Source organism: Hemiscyllium ocellatum, chromosome 2, assembly GCF_020745735.1.
Source record: "Hemiscyllium ocellatum isolate sHemOce1 chromosome 2, sHemOce1.pat.X.cur, whole genome shotgun sequence".
NCBI lineage: Eukaryota > Metazoa > Chordata > Chondrichthyes > Orectolobiformes > Hemiscylliidae > Hemiscyllium > Hemiscyllium ocellatum.
In genome coordinates this window covers 46856421-46877879 of record NC_083402.1, presented here as the reverse complement: position 1 = coordinate 46877879, position 21459 = coordinate 46856421, and the positions used below count along the sequence as shown (strand labels likewise).

The 21459-nt window shown below is 41.2% G+C and overlaps 1 protein-coding gene across 3 annotated transcripts in view; it reads left to right on the top strand.

The window, feature by feature from the left end:
* The first annotated feature begins 378 nt into the window (after positions 1-378).
* Positions 379-21459, top strand: part of LOC132823032 (hyaluronan and proteoglycan link protein 1-like) — a 125711-nt gene continuing 104630 nt past the window's right edge. For 2 of the 3 annotated variants that reach the window (XM_060836597.1, XM_060836577.1), the window contains exon 1: positions 379-548. The gene's annotated coding sequence lies outside the window, so the exon portion shown is untranslated. Of the gene's footprint in view, positions 549-568; positions 710-21459 lie in introns of those variants that run through there. The other variant, XM_060836587.1, reaches the window with a different exon arrangement.

The window sequence follows — 21459 nt, the reverse complement described above, 5'->3', positions numbered from 1 at the left end:
ACCGGACAGCCCACACACTGTGCCAGGGTATCCTGCGTTAATCACCGCAGTTACACAACCCTGGCCGTTGTCAGTGTGTGGAGCCAGTTCAGAATAAACAAGCGAAGGAAAGAACAGTCACTAAAGAGACCGCGTTTGAGCTCATAAACACCTCTGTGTTCCTGAGGAGATCTGCCTCTGCTGTTCCTGGCTATCTCTTCAGACCTTTCCTTCTTAGTCGAGTTTACCCATCTCCTATACATTACCGAACTCTCCACCCGTGTTGTTGGTTTCACTTCCCTAATTCATTATTGGTTAGGATGAGGTAAGGATTATATTACAATCAGATAAAACTTCACATTTCCCACCCAATAGTTCTCTTGCTGTTCGAAACTTTAGCCATTAAAGCTTCTCGACTGTTTCTGAGCCTTACAGGCGGACGTAACTGTTTAATGACGTGGTGGCCATTTCCTCCGGGTGGAGAGAAGTGTCTCCCTCCTTAATGGACCAAAGTCCCCCACACCCAGAGCAACAGGCGGGCATTCAACAGTGAGGCAGAGGCCAGCAAGGTGAGCTGAGTTCAGTCTACACCTCCACTCAGCTGGGATAAGCAGGGACAGGCACTAACAACACCAGCCGGGACTCTGCAAGTTTAGCTGCAACTCCGAAAAAAAAGTGTTCTTTTTCTTTTCTAGTTTTGACAGGATTGAATCTCCGCGATAGCTGTCACGTAAGTGTGGTCCGTGTGTTACTGGGTAACGCGCTTTGCAGAAGGTGAAGAACAGGGATGGTGCTCTGTGAAGTGACATGGCTGTGTCAACGCCGCACAGTCTCCCCTTCTCCCCCACTTTAGATAATAACTCAAGTGAAGTTTTGTAAGCAAAGTAAATATTTCTCTTTTTTTTGAAAGAGCCGGTGCATTGAAAAAATTAACTCCTGGCGCACTGTAACAGGCCATGAGGTGGCTGGATATTGATGCTGACGGAGAGAACCGCCGTCCCCACTGTACATGCAGGTGGGATTTGGGAACGGCGTGGCCCGGGGACAGTAACTTTACAAAGCCAGCATAGCGAGTATCAGCAGCTGGGAAATATTTGGAGGGAAGATAGAGTTAATGGTGCGATTGGCTGCGATTGCAGAATGTTTGAGCCATGTGGATTTCGTTATTGAATTCCTCTTGTTTATATTTGTCGACTGTCCAAGATTAGAAATTTAGCCAGCTTTTAAGTGTTTTGAACGCAAGTGTTATACTGGTCAAGGATCCACATGGTTGGGGAATGGCTGTGCGGTGCTGGGCTTATTTGATCAGATTAGATGTTTGTCGAAAAGATTCGTTGTCATCTGTCACTTCAACTTTTCGGAGTCAATGGCTCCGGTTAGTTTGGAGTCTGTCCACTAGGCATTAAAAAAACGGATTTACTCCAGATCCCAGCTCACCGCAATCAGAATCGCGAGAAAAATATGTAAACCGCTCTGGGGAAAGTTATGTGCAGCTAACTATTATTAATATTGGCACCCGGTGTCATTGGTGCCCTGTTCTGATGGAGAGTCGCCGAACTGGGAGCACTTTCTCTCCACAGATGCTGCCAGAGTTTCTCCAGCGCTCTCTGTTTGTTTCAGATTCGCAATTCTTTGCTTTATTTCACTGGCGTTCTCTAGACTCTCCCCGATTTAACACATTTATCGAAATGCTGTGACACGTGTTATATTAATTTCTGGCCACTCCGCATTCCTTCATTTTTGGCATCCGACTAGCTGAATGCAGAAACTATTCATTTAAGGGAAGTTATTTGCACAGTTTTTATTTTGTAATTTTAAGAGCAGGGAGAGGCATCTGCTAAACAAACCATTGTGCGCAACGTGTAAGGGAATCCAGCAGTTTCATAATGCCCTCCTTTATTGGAATGAATGGGAGGGTTTGTGTCTGTTGACAGTACAGTGTGCGTATATGTTTGTACATTACGGGTGTGAAGACATTTTCCATGGCAGCTCTGCGCCACCTACTGCTCATGTAACTCGTGTTTGAACAAAATCGGCTGATCACCATCCTCACGAATGCCATTTCCCACCCCCCACCCCCACCCCCATATTAATTAACAAGTTACACCGTCATATCTTTGTGCAGCTTTGAATTAGGGGGGAAATGGGGATTGGTTTGCACGGTGTAGCATTCTGACCCTTTCAGCTGCATTGTGTCAAACATTCGTGTGAATGATGCAATTAAAAAAAAATACAATCTGTGTCTTTTGCCAAAGGCAATGGAGCACAGCCCCCGAGTCACTGAAGACGCTTGTTTGGTCCTTTCCCGTTTTGCAGTTGACTGCAGTAAACGACCAGCGTTCCGAATCCAGATTTCGAGCGTATCCAATCATGTTACAGTGTCATCCAGAATCTCTACTCCAGACATAACACAAGTGTAAAACGTGAATCCAAGAATAACATGTGCTCTCATGTTGAATAATATCATGCCAACACGTGCAGTCACCTTTGGCACACTTACAACATTTTTTTTTAAAAAAAGCTCACTTAAGATAATAGAATATTTGTAATTTACACTAAACAGTTGGAACGTAAATACACTGAGGCTCTTTGGCAAACTCAAGTATTTAATGTAATTCAGCTGTATTCCAATATCTGGACAATATGGCCATCGGCCGTGGTAAATACTTTTAAAAGCTGCTCTGCAAAGCTTTGAAGGACACCTTGCTCTCTGATTCCACGGAGTATACTGTGTCAAGATAGCATTTATCTAAAATAGAATGATAAATTCTCACAAAACAAAAGGAGCCTATTCAATGCATCCTGCTTGTGGCAATTCTATGGAAGCATTATCCAATTAGTCACGCTACCTTGCTCTTTCCTCAAAGGCTCTGTATTTTTCCCCAGTTCATGTACAGACCTAATTCCTTTTGAGAGTTAAAGCAATTGGTGCCATATTTGAATTAATGCCATTGTGACGATAGCACAGACCACTAACCACTTAACACCGTACATCAGCATCAAATAATGTACAGCAAACTGGTAAGTCAGTAGTGCACCGCCCCCCTGCCAGAGGCTGGAGTTTCTGTTGGGTTGTGTTTTGTTTCTGCACAATCTGCCCAAAACCAGTCAAGCCACAACAAAATACCATGGAATTCCAAGCCCAAATTATAAGTTGCATACAATGTGTTTCCTCAAATTTATGCCTGAATTTAAAACCATTGTACTGGATATTAGGAAGATTCACAAAACCAACCATACTTCCAGACTCAATTAATCTCTGTACAGTTTCCTGATTGTGGGTCATCAAGAAGGCTTTAAATATTAAGGCCCTGGAAAACTGATAGATGCCTTTTAAAAGTTTCTTTTTAAATTATTCATAAAGTGATTGCTGTCAGTTACAACCCTGTAACTAGCATATGGTTCTACTTAACATTTTTAAAAACCATTTCCGTCATTTAAAGTTGGATATTAACAGATTGTAAACTAGAAACCCTGATTTAAAATGCTATTTTTGTAATAAACCCACTTCAACCTCATTAATCAAGCTGCAGCACACTACGTTTTAAAAATATATCAAGAATATTTTTAAAAAGCCTTTTGAAAACTTTCAAGTATGAGGTCAGTTCACTGATAGCAGGAAATGTTGGACAATCTTAATTGATCATATGATATTGAAATCAAAAGATGATGGAGTAGTTTCCATTTATGTGACTTCCTTTATTTTAAAGTCATCATTTTCAGATAGGAAACTTTTCACATGAAAACAAATGTTTCCTTCTGCATTAACCCATGAATATTGGTGCACTAGGAGAAAGTTATGATGGGTCAACTGGCCTTCTTCTGTGCTATGACCATTTGATGATTTTATTCCGATGTATTGTATTGTTTAGTATCAAGCCTACAAAATGAAATATTGCAAGATATATATTTTGAAACTTAATGAACAATCAATGTCAGATTGAACTTCTCATTGACGTGAAATTAATTTTTAAAAATGCTTACATGTTGGCAGTACTGAAGTTTACAGCTGAAGGGTGTCATGAACTCAAAACAGTTTCTCTTTCTGACGTTTAGCTGCTGTAGATTTAGATGCTAATTTGCTGAACGTAATCTATCTTTCCTGAAGAATTCTTGCTATAATGGATAGATTAACCAGATACAACACATATAAGCAATAGTTCAAGATGGTGAGATCATATTTTTGTTTTACATCTTAGAACATGTTTTAAAGGCTGTGGTAACAGATTAATAATGTCCAGCCTTTTCTTTGTATAATAGCACCAACTCTGGCAGCTCTAGTGTAATATGGTTTCACGGTTTTCACTACTTATCGACATGCTCTGCCTGAATCCTTTAATCATTAATGAGGTTGTGAAATAATGATACTAAAGCAGAATTACAGTGATTTTAATTAGAATGCAACACTGCTTCTGTGATTCATTGAAATACCGTGACCCCAAATTTTCCAGACAGACATCATTTTAATTATTTAATGTCCGTTATTTCTGGTCATGTTCGAAATTAAAATTCATTTGGAAAGCTGTATGTATAAATGTGAGATTAAATTAATGAATTCTAAGATTTTACTGTTCATTTCTCAATAATTGTCCTAAACCTTGGGCTGTAAACAGTTAAATCACAAATATTGGCATGATGTAATTCATGCAACATCCACACAGGAAAAAAGTTGAAACAAGATGCTAACATGAGTGATCATAACAATGCATTGACAGCTCTAACTGCAACCTTGGCAAAATATTCAATGCTTACATGTACAGGCTTCGTTCTGTAATGGCTGGGATTCATCTTATGGAATACTTAGTGGAATGCACATTCGGAAACCTGAGGCAGTGAGAATTTCCAAAGGGCTGTAGATGTTTTAAATGGAGTTGGTACTGCCATCAAGTGGCAATAGATAGAATTTCAGCCAAAACATATGTTGAACCATAACAAAGATTTTTTTAAGAAAAGCATGTTTTTATTTTGTATTCATGAAATATGGGTGTGCTTTCTGAAACCAGCATTTCTTGTTCAACCCAAATTGCCTCTTGGAAAGTGGTGGTCAGTTGTTTTCTCGAACTGCTGCAGTCCACCTGGTGTTGGTGCACCCACACTGATGTTTGGAAGCAATCTCCAAGATTTTAACCCACTGACAGCAAAGGATCAGTTATATATTTTCAAGGCAGGGTGGCTTGCTGTGCTTGTTTTTGCAGGCTCTAGAAGATTTGGAAGGTGCTGTCGAAGGAACTTTTGCAGTTGGATGCAGTGCATCTTTAGATACACACCATTGCCATTCTACAATAGTACTGATGGTGAGAATGGAAATTGAAGGTGGTGGATGGGGTGTAAATCATGTGGGATACTTTACCCTGGATTGTGCAGTCATTGAGGACAAGGATGTATATTAGTATGGTTGAAGGATTGGCTAACTAAAAGAAGACAATGAGTTGGAATAAAACAGGAATTTTTCAGATGGCAAACTATACCTAGTAGAGTGCTACAGGGTTCAGTAGTGGAGCATTTATTTATGATATATGTTAGTGACAGATGGCAGAAATCAATGTATGACCACCAGGTTTGCAGATAACTCAACAGTACGTGGAAGGCAAATAGTGAGGAAGGAATCTACTAAGGGGTAGAGACACATCAAGGGAGTGCGCAAAAACTTAGCATTTGGAATATAATGTGGGAAAATGCAAGAAGAAACAAAAACACTGAATATTATTTAAATGGGGAAAGAGTGTAAAAAGGTTCAGCATAGAGGGATTTGTGGGCCCAAGTGTATGAATCGAATAGCCATGTTCAGCAGGCAATTAGAAAGGCAAATGAAATGTTGGCCTTTATTTCAAAGCAAGAAAGATGGTGTTAAGGATTATAAGATAGGTCATGGTCTCATTGAATGGCAAAGTGGACTCAATAGGCCAAATGGCCTATTTCTGCTCTTATGATTCATTGAAGAAGGATTACACACCTCCTGATGCTGCACCCTGCTTGTCAACCAAGGATTTTCAGTAATTTGCTACCTTTAGAACACAATTTAGAAGATATCACATGCCCAGACTATCATTTAGTTTGATTGTCAACCAAGATCTGTTCAAGCAATACAGAAAATGTGTCTGTATGCACTCGCATTGCCAATTATCACAGTAATGGGCAAAACCAAAGAATGGCAAGATTGGAATCTTCACCAACTGAGGAGGAGTTGCTTATTTTTGATTGCAAGAAGTGCCAGGTGAATGTATGATTTGGAGATACAGGTGAATGTAAGTCAGGTCAATTTCTTTTGACTCTATTTTTTGAGATTGCAGACTTTATCCCATCCCAGATAAAGCCAAAGATGTGGGACAAATGCCTTCCCACTAAATAAAGAAGGCAAGAGATATGCTTTTAATTCTTCAACGTATTGGCACCTTACATTCCAATCTTTTCTGCCTAAGTGTCATCGCTGAGAGAACTCCTAAGAAAGACATAAAATGTATTGCAGAAGGATCATCAACATATGTAAAGTCTCTTAAACAAGTCTTGTACTCTGATGTACTACAAACTAAGAAAGAAGACAATCCTCAAATCAGCAATTTGCAGAAAGGATCGGAGCATGTATCATGTAAAGTATTGAATTAACTGTATCCAAAAGTCTACTTCAAGTATAATCCAATTATTCCATCATACGATTGAAATATTTGTTCTAGAATTGGGTATGACAAGATTTCATACTTAGCTGCTCAGTCAGTCATTCGTTATGGAAACCAATCAAAAACATTGGAAAGGATTTGTCACAAACTACTGATAAGTGCACCATCTAGACTACAGTGACTTCTGGTACAATTACAGGTCTGAAACTTGGATGTCTCTGCAGATGTGGTACTAAAACTATCACCTCAGACACACTGGGTAGATTGCCAAGTCTAAATAAGAATGCAAATGTTCCACTGAATCTACTAGCATAGACAAGGAGGAGGAAGATGCATTCACAATCAATCTATTGCATTTCGGTCGTCAAAAATATGACCAGCTTTAAGTGGAAACAGCTAATGACCCACAACTGAAGGAAATGTGTTATCTGTATATCAGTGAAGGATGGCCTGACACAATGGCACAATATCTTGACATTTTCAAAGGAAAACAAGTACTTGTGATCAAAGTTCTTCACCAGGGCATATTGGAACATTTACACCAACAGTATATGGGCTATAACTAGCACATGATATAATCTGTAACCAGAGTTTAACGGTACCATCCAAAGTTTCGTGACGATATAGTAGCCATGGCATAGCCATCAGCCACAGCAATGTCGAGAGCCTGTACAGCCTCATGTGATTCCATCAGTCCCTTGGTCCAAAATCTATTGATCTATTCACCATGAATGGAGAACACTTTATGTAGGAAAAGGAAACAGATGGTCTGCATAGAAGGGATTTCCTTACCTGGGGGGAGGCAGGTTGTATTAAAGTAAGGCAGGATTTGACAAAAGTAGACTTGAAACAGTTACTTGTGGTGACATCTACAGCAGAACAATGGAGGGCATTCAAAAAGTAATTGTTGAGAATGCAGAGCCAAAATGTTTCCTTTCGGGTAAAATGTAAGAGAATAAGGCCAGAGAACCCTTCATGTCTCAGAATATTCAGGACTGAATAAGAGGGAAAGAGAGGCTTTCAACAGATACAAAAGGAGCAGATCAATGGACGCCTTAGTGGAGTATGGAAAGCACAAGAGGAATTTAAGAAAGGAATTAGGAGAGCAAAGAGGGATCAAGGAAATGCATTCGTGGTTAAGTTTATGGAGAATCCCAAGATATTTGGTAAGTATATCAAAGGGAAGAGGATAACCAGGGAAAGAGTAGGGCCCAATAAGAACCAAGGGGACATTTTTATGGAGTCGGGGAACATTGGTAGCATGTTAAATAAATACTTCACATCTGTCTTCATTTGGAAGAAAGAGTAAAGAGGGACAGGATTCAAGAACAGAGCCTGTGAAGTTCTTAAGTAGTTTGACATATGGGATATTGGAGGTTTTGGCATGCTTAAAAATGGACAAATCGCCAGGTCCAGATGGGTTGTAATCCAATCTAATGTGGGAGGCAGGGGAGGAAATTACAGAGGCCCTGACCCAATGGGCAGATATTACACCTCCGGCAATTGCAGGAGAAGGTGCTGTGGGGTAGAGACAGACCAGGGAATTACAGACCAGTGAGTCTTACATCAGTAGGAAGGAAAATATGGAGAAAATTCTTAGGTACAGGAGGATGTAGATGGATTGGTCAGATGGACAGATGAATGGAAGATAGAAAGTAACCCTGGAAATATAAGATGATATTCTTTAGCAGTAACAAGAAAAAGGAGTACTCAATGAATGGCAGGACACTAGGAAGCTCTGAGGAACAGAGGTATCTTGGGTATGAGTCCACATATCACTGAAAGTGGCAGGACGGGTTAGTAAGATAGGTAAGAGGGCATACAGGATGTATTTACTTAATCAGTAATGGCATAGACTATAATGGCAGGGAGATTATTTTAAAGTAGTCCAAAAACTTTAGTTAGGCTGGAGAACCAAATGCACCAAAGCAAGAATGTCTTTACACTGAAAGGGTGCAGAGAAGATTTACCAGGATGATTAGATTAGATTAGACTTACAGTGTGGAAACAGGCCCTTCGGCCCAACAAGTCCACACCGACCCGCCGAAGCGCAACCCACCCATACCCCTACATTTACCCCTTACCTAACACTACGGGCAATTTAGCTTGGCCAATTCACCTGACCCGCACATCTTTGTGACCGTGGGAGGAAACCGGAGCACCCGGAGGAAACCCACGCAGACACGGGGAGAACGTGCAAACTCCACACAGTCAGTCGCCTGAGTCGGGAATTGAACCCGGGTCTACAGGCGCTGTGAGGCAGCAGTGCTAACCACTGTGCCACCGTGCCGCCCACTATGCTTAGGATGGAACCATTTAGCTATGAAAAGAGGCTGATAACCTTGGATTTTCTTTAGAGCACAGAAGGTGGAGGGGGAACCTGATTGAGGTTTAAGATTGTGAGGGGCGCGGACCTGTTGGATAGAAAGCAACTGTCTCCCCTCCCCCCCCTTTATGGTAGTATTAATAATGAGGGAGCTAATTTTAGAGTGAAAAGCTTAGAGATGAAAGAGAGTGATAAGAATCTAAAATACAGTGTGTGGGAGGCTAGTTAGGGCAAGAAACCTTGCCACCTTCAAAAAATACTTGGATGTGAGCTTGAAATGTCATAACATTCAAGTCTGTGGGCCCAGTGCAGATAAATGGGAGCTCTGATGAAGTGTCACTGGACTCACAATGTTAAGTCTGCTTTCTCCCTACAGATACTGCCAGACCTGCTGAACTTCACCAGCAATTTCTGTTGTTTCAGATCTTGGCTTACATAGTTATAGCAAGAATCCCCATTCTTATATTCCATTCCATTTAAAATAAAAGACATTTAATTTACCTTCATGACTTCCTGATTAAATTGTATGCTATCTTTAACTTTTTTTCTAAGGAAACATCTCATAGGCAGATTTTATGGAGATAGAAGAGCAACAAGAAGCATTACTTCAAACATAATAATCTTTGGATCAGTCCTGGTGCCAAGTCCTTGGGCGGAACGGTGACACAGTGGTTAGCACTGCTGTCTCACAGCGCCTGAGACCCGGGTTCAATTCCCAACTCAGGTGACTGACTGTGTGGAGTTTGCACGTTCTCCCCGTGTCTGCGTGGGTTTCCTCCGGGTGCTCCGGTTTCCTCCCACAGTCCAAAGATGTGCGAGTCAGGTGAATTGGCCATGCTAAATTGCCCGTAGTGTTAGGTAAGGGGTTAATGTAGGGGTATGGGTGGGTTGCGCTTCGGCAGGTCGGTGTGGACTTGTTGGGCCGAAGGGCCTGTTTCCACACTATAAGTAATCTAATCTAATCTAAATAAAAGTCCTAGTGAGTGTATAAATACAAAAAAAAGAAGATGATATTTGGCTAGAAAGTTGATACAAGAAGGAGAGCTTTTGGGATATTGGGTTCAGTTTGGAGGGAGCTGAGAATTACATAGCCAGACACAAGCAGCACCTCAATAGGGCTGGGACAATTATCTTTCTGAGGTTGTTTGCTGGTGCTGCTGGGGAGGGTTTAGAAGAATTTGTCAACGATTTGGGAAACACGATGCAGCATTTTAAAAGGTAGGTTCAAAAAGTAGTGGGAGTGACAGCACAAGAGTAAGCAATAGTAATGGGGATGGGTTAGCTGAGTTGGTGGATGGTTGGTTTGACATGAAGAGTGGGACAAGCTGAAGAGGTACAATTTCTGTACAGGTTGAGGTCACCATGAAATCTCCATCTTCTCAACATCACCCTTGCCTAATGTACGGTGACTGACAAGTTAAATTCACCATTCTCTTTAATGAGAAAGTGGTCTATGGTCCTCAGGAACTTTGGTGATTTCCACTTTCAGGATGAATAAGAGTTTAGAAGGCATGGAAGGCATTCCAAGGTCATTATGTCCTTCTCAATGTTATAAGGCCATAAGACATAAGAGTGGAAGTAAGGCCATTCAGCCCATTGAGTCCACTCCACCATTCAATCATGCTGATGGGCATTTCAACTCTACTTACCCGCATTCTCCCCGTAGCCCTTAATTCCTTGTGACATATAAGACCAAATTAGATTAGATTCCCTACAGTGTGGAAACAGGCCCTTCAGCCCAACCAGTCCACACCGACCCTCTGAAGAGTAACCCACCCAGACCCATTTCCCCTCTGACTAATGCACCTAAAACTGTGGGCAACTTAGCGTGGCCACTTCACCTGACCTGCACATCTTTTAGACTGTGGGAGAAAACCGAAGCACCCGGAGGAACCGCACGCAGTCAGACTGAATGTGCAAGCTCCACACAGACAATCGCCCCAGGCTAGAATCAAACCTGGGACCCTGGTGCTATAGGCAGCAGTGCTAACCACTGAGCCACCGTGCGCCAAATGTATGGGGTAAACTCTCTTGCTTAATTTAAAACCAGCAACACAGAAAAGATTTATCCCATGCAGTAATCTGTAAAAATCAAGTGGCCAAGAACTATTTAAAGTAAAATTTAACAACTTTATTTCTTAAAGTAAAACAGAGAATAATTAATTAACCACTATTTACAATTTCTCTCTCTAGCCTATCTTTTACCTTCCCTTCTATAATACTAGTCCGATAAAATTCCCAATTAAGATTTACACTTCTTATCTCAAAACCAAACATGTTTTGTCTTCAGATTTTCCTGTGTCTTCTTTTCGCCTTGTTAGGAATTTCTGCATCACAGGTTATCTTTTTAAGGGAGCTATTTTTCAGCAGTCTGTTTACGTTGCTGAGCTTGTCAGTTCTCCTCTCAACTGTTCAATTTTCCCAGGTCTTATATTCCATAGCATCGGATTGTGTCATTGGCTTTTAAGATTGCCGATATACTCAATTCAAACTTGATTGGAAATTGACATTTTTTGTTGGGGTTTAAACTGATTGGCCGAATTCAAATTTGTTTTGTCTCCAGGCAAAGAACTACTCAAGTTGTTCAACTCAGTGTTAAATACATTGTTGCTTTATTGAGAATACTTGGTGCTGTGTCTGGTAGTTCTGCTGTTTTTAACTCTCTTAAAGGGAAACCCACATCTTCATAAAATCAAGAATCAGAAGTTGTCAAGGCAAAAGCAGGCATGTGGCATTAGATTGCAGATCAGCCAAGATTTCACTAAATAATATACAAGCTAGAGGAACAAAATGGCAAACTCCTGCTCCTAGTTCCAGGAGCAGTTTATCAAGGAGGATGGATCCACTTTGGAGGGGTAGACACAAATTCACCAGCGTTATACCAGGGAAAGAGAAACTTTGCATGAACATGGATTTTATTCAACTAAGGATTCCGCAGTTAGACCAAGAGAGCTCAACAAGCTACCTAAACTGAAGCTCTCAAGACTGAAATCTTTGGATTTTTCTGAGGTGAGGTTATTTGGGATTCAGAAACAAATTTACTATCTGAACAGTAGAACAGGCAGAAATTGAATGAGCAACTCCTGTTCTAATATTCCCACCAAAATTAGCAAAAGCTGACCTGATCCATTACATCTCATACAGGTTACAAATACAACAGAGATTGTTGAGGATGTTACCAGGACTGCAGGATTTGCATTATAAGGAGTGGCTGGATAGGCTGGGGCTTCTTTCACAGAAGTGTAAAAGGTTGAGGTCATGTAAGAGGGGCATGATAATGTGAATAGGAAAGGTCTTTTCCCTAGGGTGAGGGAGTTCAAAACTAGGGGGCATATTTTTAAAATGAGAGGAAAAAGATTTAAAAGAGAGCCGAGGGGCAACTTTTTCACACAGAGAATGATTCATATGTGGAATGAACTGCCAGAGGAAGTGATTGATGCAGGTGCAGCTACAGTATTTATGCAGTCAAAGTCATAGAGATGTACAGCATGGAAACAGACCCTTCGGTCCAACTCGTCCATGCCAACCAGATATCCCAACCCAATCAAGTCTCACCTGACAGCACCTGGCCCATATCCCTCCAAACCCTTCCTATTCATGTACCCATCCAAGTGTCTTTTAAATATTGCAATTATACTAACCTCCACCATTTCCTCTGGCAGCTCATTCCATACATGTACCATCTCTGCATGAAAAAGTTGCCCCTTAGGTCTCTTTTATACTTTTCCGCTCTCACCCTAAACTTATGCCCTCTAGTTCTGGGCTCCCCCACCCCAGGGAAAAGACTTTGTCTGTTTATCTAATCCATGCCCTTCATGATTTTGTAAACCTCTATAAGGTCAGCCCCCAGCCTCCGATGCTCCAGGAAACACAGCCCTAACCTATTCAACCTCTCCCTGTAGCTCAAATTCTCCAACCCTGGCAACATCATTGTAAATCTTTTCTGATCCCTTTCAAGTTTCACAACATCTTTCCGATAGGAAGGAGACCAGAATTGCATACGATATTCCAACAGTGGCCTAACCAATGTCCTGTACAGCTGCAATATGACCTTCCAACTCCTGTACTCAATCATCTGACCAGTGAAGGAAAGCAGACCAAATGCCTTCTTCACTATCCGATCTACCTGCAACTCCATTTTCAAGGAACTATGAACCTGCAAGGTCTCTTTTTTCAGCAACACTCTCAAGGACCCAGAATTAGATGTATAAGTCCTGCTAAGGTTTGCTTTCCCAAAATGTGGCACCTCACATTTTCCTAAATTAAACTCCATCTGTCACTTCTCAACCCATTGGCCCACCTGATCAAGATTCCATTGTAATCTGAAAGGTAATCTTCTTCGCTTTCCACTACAACTTCAATTTTGGTGTCATCTGCAAACTTACTAACTTATGCTCACATCCAAATCATTTAAGAGGCATTTGGACAGATACATGACTTGGAAAGGTTTAGAGGGATATGGGCCAAATGCAGGCAAGTGGGATTAGTTTGGTTTTGGAAACTTGGTCCACTTGGACAAGTTGGACCAAAGGGTCTGTTTTCTGTGCTGTATGGCTCCATGACTATCACGAAGAAATTCAAAGAATTGCCGCAGGTCTCAAACATTAGCACTCCCGATATGTGAAAACAAGTCAATGCTGGGCATCAGGAAACCATCTTTGCAGATATTTGTCTCCAGAAACAATATTGGATTGTTAATTTAACCAAGTCTCTACTTCTCGGGAAATGACAGAAGAGGTCAGTTTATATGTGCAGCCTCTGATAAGGTATGGAAGTAGGGAGGATGGGATTCCTTAATAGGTGAAATTGTTGAAGAATTTGGAATACGGGGTGTTATTCCCTGCAGCAGACATGGCCTCCCCTACTGAGCACAACAGCTGCTGACCTCTGATTGGCTGGTACTCTCAGTAGACAGAACATCAGCCCAGGGGAGTCTTGATTCCAGGGAAAGCCCTCTGTTTTGCTCATCACTACCTGATTGGCTGATGTTCAACAGACATTTCTGAAAAGAGGCAGGATGGTCTGTCCCATGCTGGCCAGCTGGCAGGCAAGACCACCAACAGCTGAACAAGGTTCTGTCTTTAGTTCTGTGATGGGAAGGCTAAAAAATTAATTGATCCAGGTCAAACACAGCAAAGACAAAGTCTTTCTTCACTATTTAGCACAGATCATTTTTCTTATGTTCGCCTAATCAATGTGTGGTTTGTGGGAAAGAACCCAATGGCCCATCCCTAAGTCAGGAACTATAAATTTTGAAGAATAATTCTTTTGATTTAAAATTAATAGTTTGAGAGCTGGGCTTGGCAAGGCAAACTTTGGCAGCTGTTACATTACATAATAAAGAACAATATTGTATCCCTTATATTCCAACAATAATCAGCTACAGTAAGCTCTCTATAAAGCCCTGTCATAAGTAATGTAACACATATAACTCCCATACTAACAGAAAACTGTTATACTTTTGTTCCTATCATGTGCCTTAATTCAGCACTCTCCTCTGTGAGAAAAAAAGAATTATCCGACAGAGGATCTCATTCACCCCAAACTCTTCTGGACCTAAAGTCAAAAGTCACACGACACCAGGTTATCGTCCAACAAGTTTATTTGAAATCACAAGCTTTCATGATTTAGGTGAAGTCACCACCTGATGAAGGAGCAACGCTGCAAAAGCTTGTGATTTCATAGAGTCATAGAGATGTACAGCATGGAAACAGACCCTTCGGTCCAACCCGTCCATGCCGACTAGATATCCCAACCCAATCTAGTCCCACCTGCCAGCACCCGGCCCATATCCTCCAAATCTTTCCTATTCATGTACCCATCCAAATGTCTCTTAAATGTTGCAATTGTACTAGCCTAAACCACATCCTCTGGCAGCTCATTCCATACACGTACCACCCTCTGCGTGAAAAAAATTGCCCCTTAGGTTTCTTTTATATCTTTCCCCTCTCACCCTAAACCTATGCCCTCTAGTTCTGGACTCCCCCACCACAGGGAAAAGACTTTGTCCATTTATCCTATCCGTGCCCCTTATAATTTTGTAAACTTCAATAAGATCACTCCTCATCCTCCGACGCACTAGGGAAAACAGCCCCAGCCTGTTCAGCCTCTCCCTGTAGCTCAAATCCTCCAAACCCCGCAAAATCTTTGTAAATCTTTTCTGAACCCTTTAAAATTTCACAGCATCTTTCCGATAGGAAGGAGACCAGAATTGTGTGCAATATTCCAACAGTGGCCTAACCAATGTCCTGTACAGCCATAACATGACCTCCCAACTCCTGTACTCAATACTCTGACCAATAAAGGAAAGCATACCAATCGCTGCCTTCACTATCCTATCTAGCTGCGACTCCACTTTCAAGGAGCTATGAACCTGCACTCCAAGGTCCCTTTGTTCAGCAACACTCCCTAGGACCTTACAATTAAGTGTATAAGTCCTGCTAAGATTTGCTTTCCCAAAATGCAGCACCTTGCATTTATCTGAATTAAACTCCATCTGCCACTTCTCAGCCCATTGGCCCATCTGGTCCAGATCCTGTTGTAATCTGAGGTAACCCTCTTTGCTGTCCACTACACCTCCAATTTTGGTGTCATCTGCAAACTTACTAACTGTACCTCTTATGCTCGCATCCAAATCATTTATGTAATTAACAAAAAGTAGAGGACCAGCACCGATCCTTGTGGCAATCCACTGGTCACAGGCCTCCAGTCTGAAAAACAACCCTCCACCACTACACTCTGTCTTCTACCTTTGAGCCAGTTCTGTATCCAAATGGCTAGTTCTCCCTGTATTCCATGTGATCCAACCTTGCTAATTAGTCTCCCATAGGGAACCTTGTCGAACGCCTTACTGAAGTCCATATAGATCACATCTACTGCTCTGGCCTCATCAATCTTCTTGGTTACTTCTTCAAAAAACTCAATCAAGTTTGTGAGACATGATTTCCATGCACAAAGCCATGTTGGCTATCCTTAATCAGTCCTTGCCTTTCCAAATACATGTACATCCTGTCCTTCAGGATTCTCTCCAACAACTTGCCCACCACTGAGGTCAGGCTTACCGGTCTATAGTTCCCTGGCTTGTCTTTACCGCCCTTCTTAAACAGTGGCACCACGTTTGCCAACTTCCAGTCTTCCGGCACCTCATCTGTGACTATCAATGATACAAATATCTCAGCAAAAGGCCCAGCAATCACTTCTCTAGCTTCTCGGGTACATCTGATCAGGTCTTGGGGATTTATCCACCTTTAACCGTTTCAAGACATCCAGCACTTCCTTCTCTGTAATTTGGACATTTTGAAAGATGTCACCATCTATTTCCCTACAGTGTGTATCTTCCATATCCTTTTCCACAGTAAATACTGATGCAAAATATTCATTAATATCTCCCCCATTTTCTGTGGCTCCACACAAAGGCCACCTTGCTGATCTTTGAAGGGCCCTATTCTCTCCCTAGTTACCCTTTTTTCCTTAATATATTTGTAAAAACCCTTTGGATTATCCTTAATTCTATTTGCCAAAGCTATCTCATGTCCCCTTTTTGCCCTCCTGATTTCCCTCTTAAGTATACTCCTACTTTATACTCTTCTAAGAATTCACTCGCTCCCTTCAAGGTTTGTGCGAAGATTTGTAGCTCGGGTGCTCATTGTTGTGGCTCTGTTCGCCGAGCTGGAAGTTTTTGTTGCAAACGTTTCGTCCCCTGGCTAGGAGACATCATCAGTGCTCTGAAGCCTCCTGCGAAGCGCTTCTTTGATGTTTCTTCCGGTATTTATAGTGGTCTGTCCTTGCCGCTTCCGGGTGTCAGTTTCAGCTGTCCGCTGTAAACCAACACAAACCAACAGCCACGCTCAGACAACAACTTACTAGAACAAAGGAGCCAATACCCAACATGAGCAAAACTAATGTAGTTTACAAAATACCATGCAAGGACTGCACAAAACACTATATAGGACAAACAGGAAGACAGCTAACAAACCGCATACATGAACATCAACTAGCCACGAAACGACACGACCAGCTATCCCTAGTAGCCACACACTCAGACAACAAGCAACATGAATTCGACTGGGAAAACACTACTATCATCCGGCAAGCCAGACAGAGAACAGCCAGGGAATTCCTAGAGGCATGGCATTCATCCACAAACTCCATCAACAAGCACATCGACCTGGACCCAATATACCAACCACTACAGCGGACAGCTGAAACTGACACCCGGAAGCGGCAAGGACAGACCACTATAAATACCGGAAGAAACATCAAAGAAGCGCTTCGCAGGAGGCTCCAGAGCACTGATGATGTCTCCTAGCCAGGGGACGAAACGTTTGCAACAAAAACTTCCAGCTCGGCGAACAGAATCACTCGCTCTATCCTGTCTGTACCTGACATATGCTTCCCTCTTTTTCTTAACTAAACCCTCAATTTCTTTAGTCATTCAGCATTCCCTATACCTACCAGCCTTCCCTTTCACCCTGACAGGAATATACTTTCTCTGGATTCTTGTTATCTCATTTCACACAAACCTGTGGGATTATAACCTGGTGTCATGTGACTTCTGACTTGTCTCCACCCAGTCCAACACTGGCACCTCCACTTCAAGGCTAACATCTTCTGTAGTTGACATGGGTCAATGCATTAGCAGAGCTCTGACAAATATCAGAATACTAATGGTAAGGATTATAAAGATGAATGAAACAAGAAAGGAAACTAATTCAATTATAAGAAAAAGAAAATGCTATAGAAACTCAGTGGATCTGGCAGTACTTGTGGGGAAAGAAACGGAGTTGCTGTTCTGAGCTCGCTGTAACTATTTCAGTACTTATTTCAATTTCCAGCATCCGCAGTATTTTGGCTTGATTAGAGATAATTCAACTTTGCATTTGAGATAATTAGCGTAGCATTCATTATTTAGAACATGAGATTAGATAAATATCTTGCATTTTTATTTTGTTTGAGACAAGGAAAAAGCTTTGTCCAGCTTATTTCATCTCCTCATAAAAACAAAGTAAATGATAGTGTAGCTTTTATTGTGCCTGTGGCATGAATTAGTTTCATTTGTTCAATATTCTTTACTACATCTTTGATTTACGTATTTTCATTTTGTTCACTCACACATAAATCCATCACTTTAACTAAGTGATGAAGTGTAAGGGCAGTATGACATTTTAATAAAAAATAAGGAAGGTGGGCGAAAAGGTTAAAATAAAATACAAACTGCTTTTATGCTAGTTTTTAGCTTCTTCCTCAACACAAACTTGTAATTATAAAATGCCTAGTGGAATTTTGCAAGAATGTTGGCAAACAAAATCTAACACAGAGCCAAACAAGGAGACATTGGAGCATGGAACAAAAGTAAAAAGATAGTTTTTTTTTGTTTAAGTGTGTGAAAAGAGGAAAAAGAGGCATAAAGAATGAAGGAATAAATTCTACAGTTTAGAAACTAGGCAGCTGGAGGCTTGACCACCAATTGTAGGAGGAGGCAGTGACATATAATTAGACTAGAAATCCAGAATGTCAAGCTAATGTTGTGAAGACAATGGGTTCAAATCCTAACATGGCAGATGGTGAACTTTGAATTCAGAACAAATGAGAATAAAAAGAAGCTAACCTTTATGATGACCATGTGACCATAGTGATTGCCTCTGGTTCACTCATGTCCCTTGAAAAATGAAATCTGTCACCCTTACTTGGTCTGGCCTATATGTGACTCCATATCCACAGCAATCTGGTGGACTCATAACTGCCCTCTGGACAATTAGTAATTATTAGTAAGTATTGGCCGAGCCAGCAATGCCTAAATTCCATGAATAAGGAGAAATTAAAATTGAGGATATGTAATAGGCTGGAAGTAGAAGGGTACAGATGCTTTGAATGGCTGCAGAAGACTACAGAGTTCAGGAGGAGTGAGGCTGTGGTAGGATTTCAAAATGAGAATTTTAAAATCAAGGGATTGCTCAGCCAGGAGCCAAGGCAAGTTCCAACAGGACCTGGGTAAACTGGACTGCATGCGGGTTATGACACGACAACAGTTTCAAATAAGCTCAGTACTACAGGGGTGCAAAATGGAATGCTGATTTAGCTTGCACTAGAATAGTTTGCACTGAGAAGCATGGATGAGGGCAAATAGCAATGGAAATCAAAATGATCAATTATAGAATATTGCCTTTGAAGCTTTTCTTTCAAATTGCAACATTGATTTTTCATGAATTTGTAAAAATCTGAACTGTTCTGTTTTAAATGCAATGATAAAACATTTATTTTTATTCATATGGTATGCACTATTGCATGGTAGGAGAGAAAGCTAACTGGATTACATTTAGCCAACTTGAGTTGTGAAGTTCCCTATGTGAGACAGCTACAGATACGTGAAAAACATTTTCCATTTGTTTCAATTGATTTTAGCACCATTACAGAGCCATTACTAATAAGTTTATACATGACCTTAATTTTGATATTGTCTTTCTGCCAGACTAATTTGGCATTAATTCATACAATTCTAAAACTTCTAACACAGGTTGAAAAGTTCCATATATATATTTCACACATGCTCCGAGTGGAAATGATCAACTAATTGGTTATGGGGTGGGAGTGAGGGGTTAGTTTGCCTGAGACAAGTTGAGGTATGCAACAAATCCATTCTTCAATTACAATATATTGTTGTCCACCATGTTCAGTCAGGAAAAGTAAGTTCATATTTAATGAGCTTAAATACCCATCCCTACTCCCCACACTGTTTTGGCTTTACAGCTAACAATCAAATGCATTTGGGCATTTTTCCCAAAAAATAGTGCTCTGTAGGAGAGAATATTAAGATAGTTGAGCTGAATGATATATTTAGTAATTAACCCATTGAATGTGACTTCCAGCTGAACAAGATTAATGTAAGCTTTTGAAATTTTCCAAAAATTATTGGAGAACATTCCATGATGAGTGATTTTCTTTTTAAAACTTTAGAGAAAATTAATGACATCGATCAATGAAAGGTGGCAGAAAGCTGTTGATGTCAGGCTGACCAAGATCAGAGTTAAAGTTATGGGGTCAACTTATTCATCACACACTCCTAAGATGCAATCATGTTCTGGAGACATGCACACCAGAGGCAAGGCTATCACACAATAGTGCGAACCCTGAGATTATCTTCGAGCATAGTTTCTGTTGCCAACTTCAGAGCTCTGTTAAAAAGGGTCTACCCATTTAAGACAGAAATAAAGATAAATCTTTTGTCTGATTGTGTGAGTTTTTAAAACTCTTCTTCAAAAGGGAGTGAGAACAGAGTTCTTGAATGTACAATCACGAAGTCGATAGACTCCAGGTAAACAAGTTAGTGAAAAGTTATCTGGTGAGTGGTGATTTTTTTGTTTTATTCGTTCATTGGATGTGGACAATGCTGGTTGCCTCAGCATTTATTTCCTATCTTTAATTCCCCTTGAAACGGTGATGATGAGCTATGTTCTTAGTGTCATAGAGTCATAGAGATGTACAGCATGGAAGCAAACCCTTCGGTCCAACTCACCTATGCCGACCAGATATCCCAACCTAATCTAGTCTCACTTGCCAGCACCCAGCCCAAATCCCTCCAAACCCTTCCTATTCATATACCCACCTGGATGCCATTTAAATGTTGCAATTGTACTAGCCTCCACCACTTCCTCTGGCAGCTCATTCCATACATGTACTATCCTCTGGATAAAAAAGTTGCCTCTTAGATCCCTTTCACCTCTCACCCTAAACCTATGTCCTCTAGTTCTAGACTCACCTACCCTACAGAAAAGATTTTGTCTATTTACCCTATCCATGCCCCTCATAATTTTATAAACCTCTATAAGGTCACCCCTCAACCTTCGACGCTCCAGGAAACACAGCCCCAGCCTGTTCAACTTCTCCCTGTAGCTCAAATCCCTAGACCTGGCTACATTCTTGTAAATCTTTTCTGAACCCTTTCAAGTATCATAACATCCTTCTGATAGGAAGGAGACCTGAACTGCATGCAATATTCCAAAATGGCTTAACCAAAGTCCGGTACAGCCACAACATGACCTCCCAACTCCTGTACTCAATGATCTGACCAATAAAGGAAAGCATACCAAATGCCTTCTTCACTAACCTATCGACCTGTGACTCTACTTTCAAGGACTTATGCACCTGAATTCCAAGATCTCTTTGTTCAGCAACACTCCCAAGGACCTTACCATGCTAAGATCTGCTTTCCCAAAATGCAGCGTCTCATATTTGTCTAAATTAAACTCCACCTGCCACTCCTCAGCCCATTGGCTCATCTGATCAAGATCCTGTTGTAATTAGATTCTCTACAGTGTGAAAACAGGCCCTTCGGCCCAACAAGTCCACATCGCCCCTCCAGAAAGAAACCCACCCAAACCCATTCACCTACCCAATATTTACCCTTGACTAACGCACCTAACACTGTGGGCAATTTAGCATGACCAAGTCACCTGACCTGCATATCTTTGGATTGTGGGAGGAAACCAGAGCACCCGGAGGAAACCCACACAGACACAGGGAGAATGTGCAAGCTCCACACAG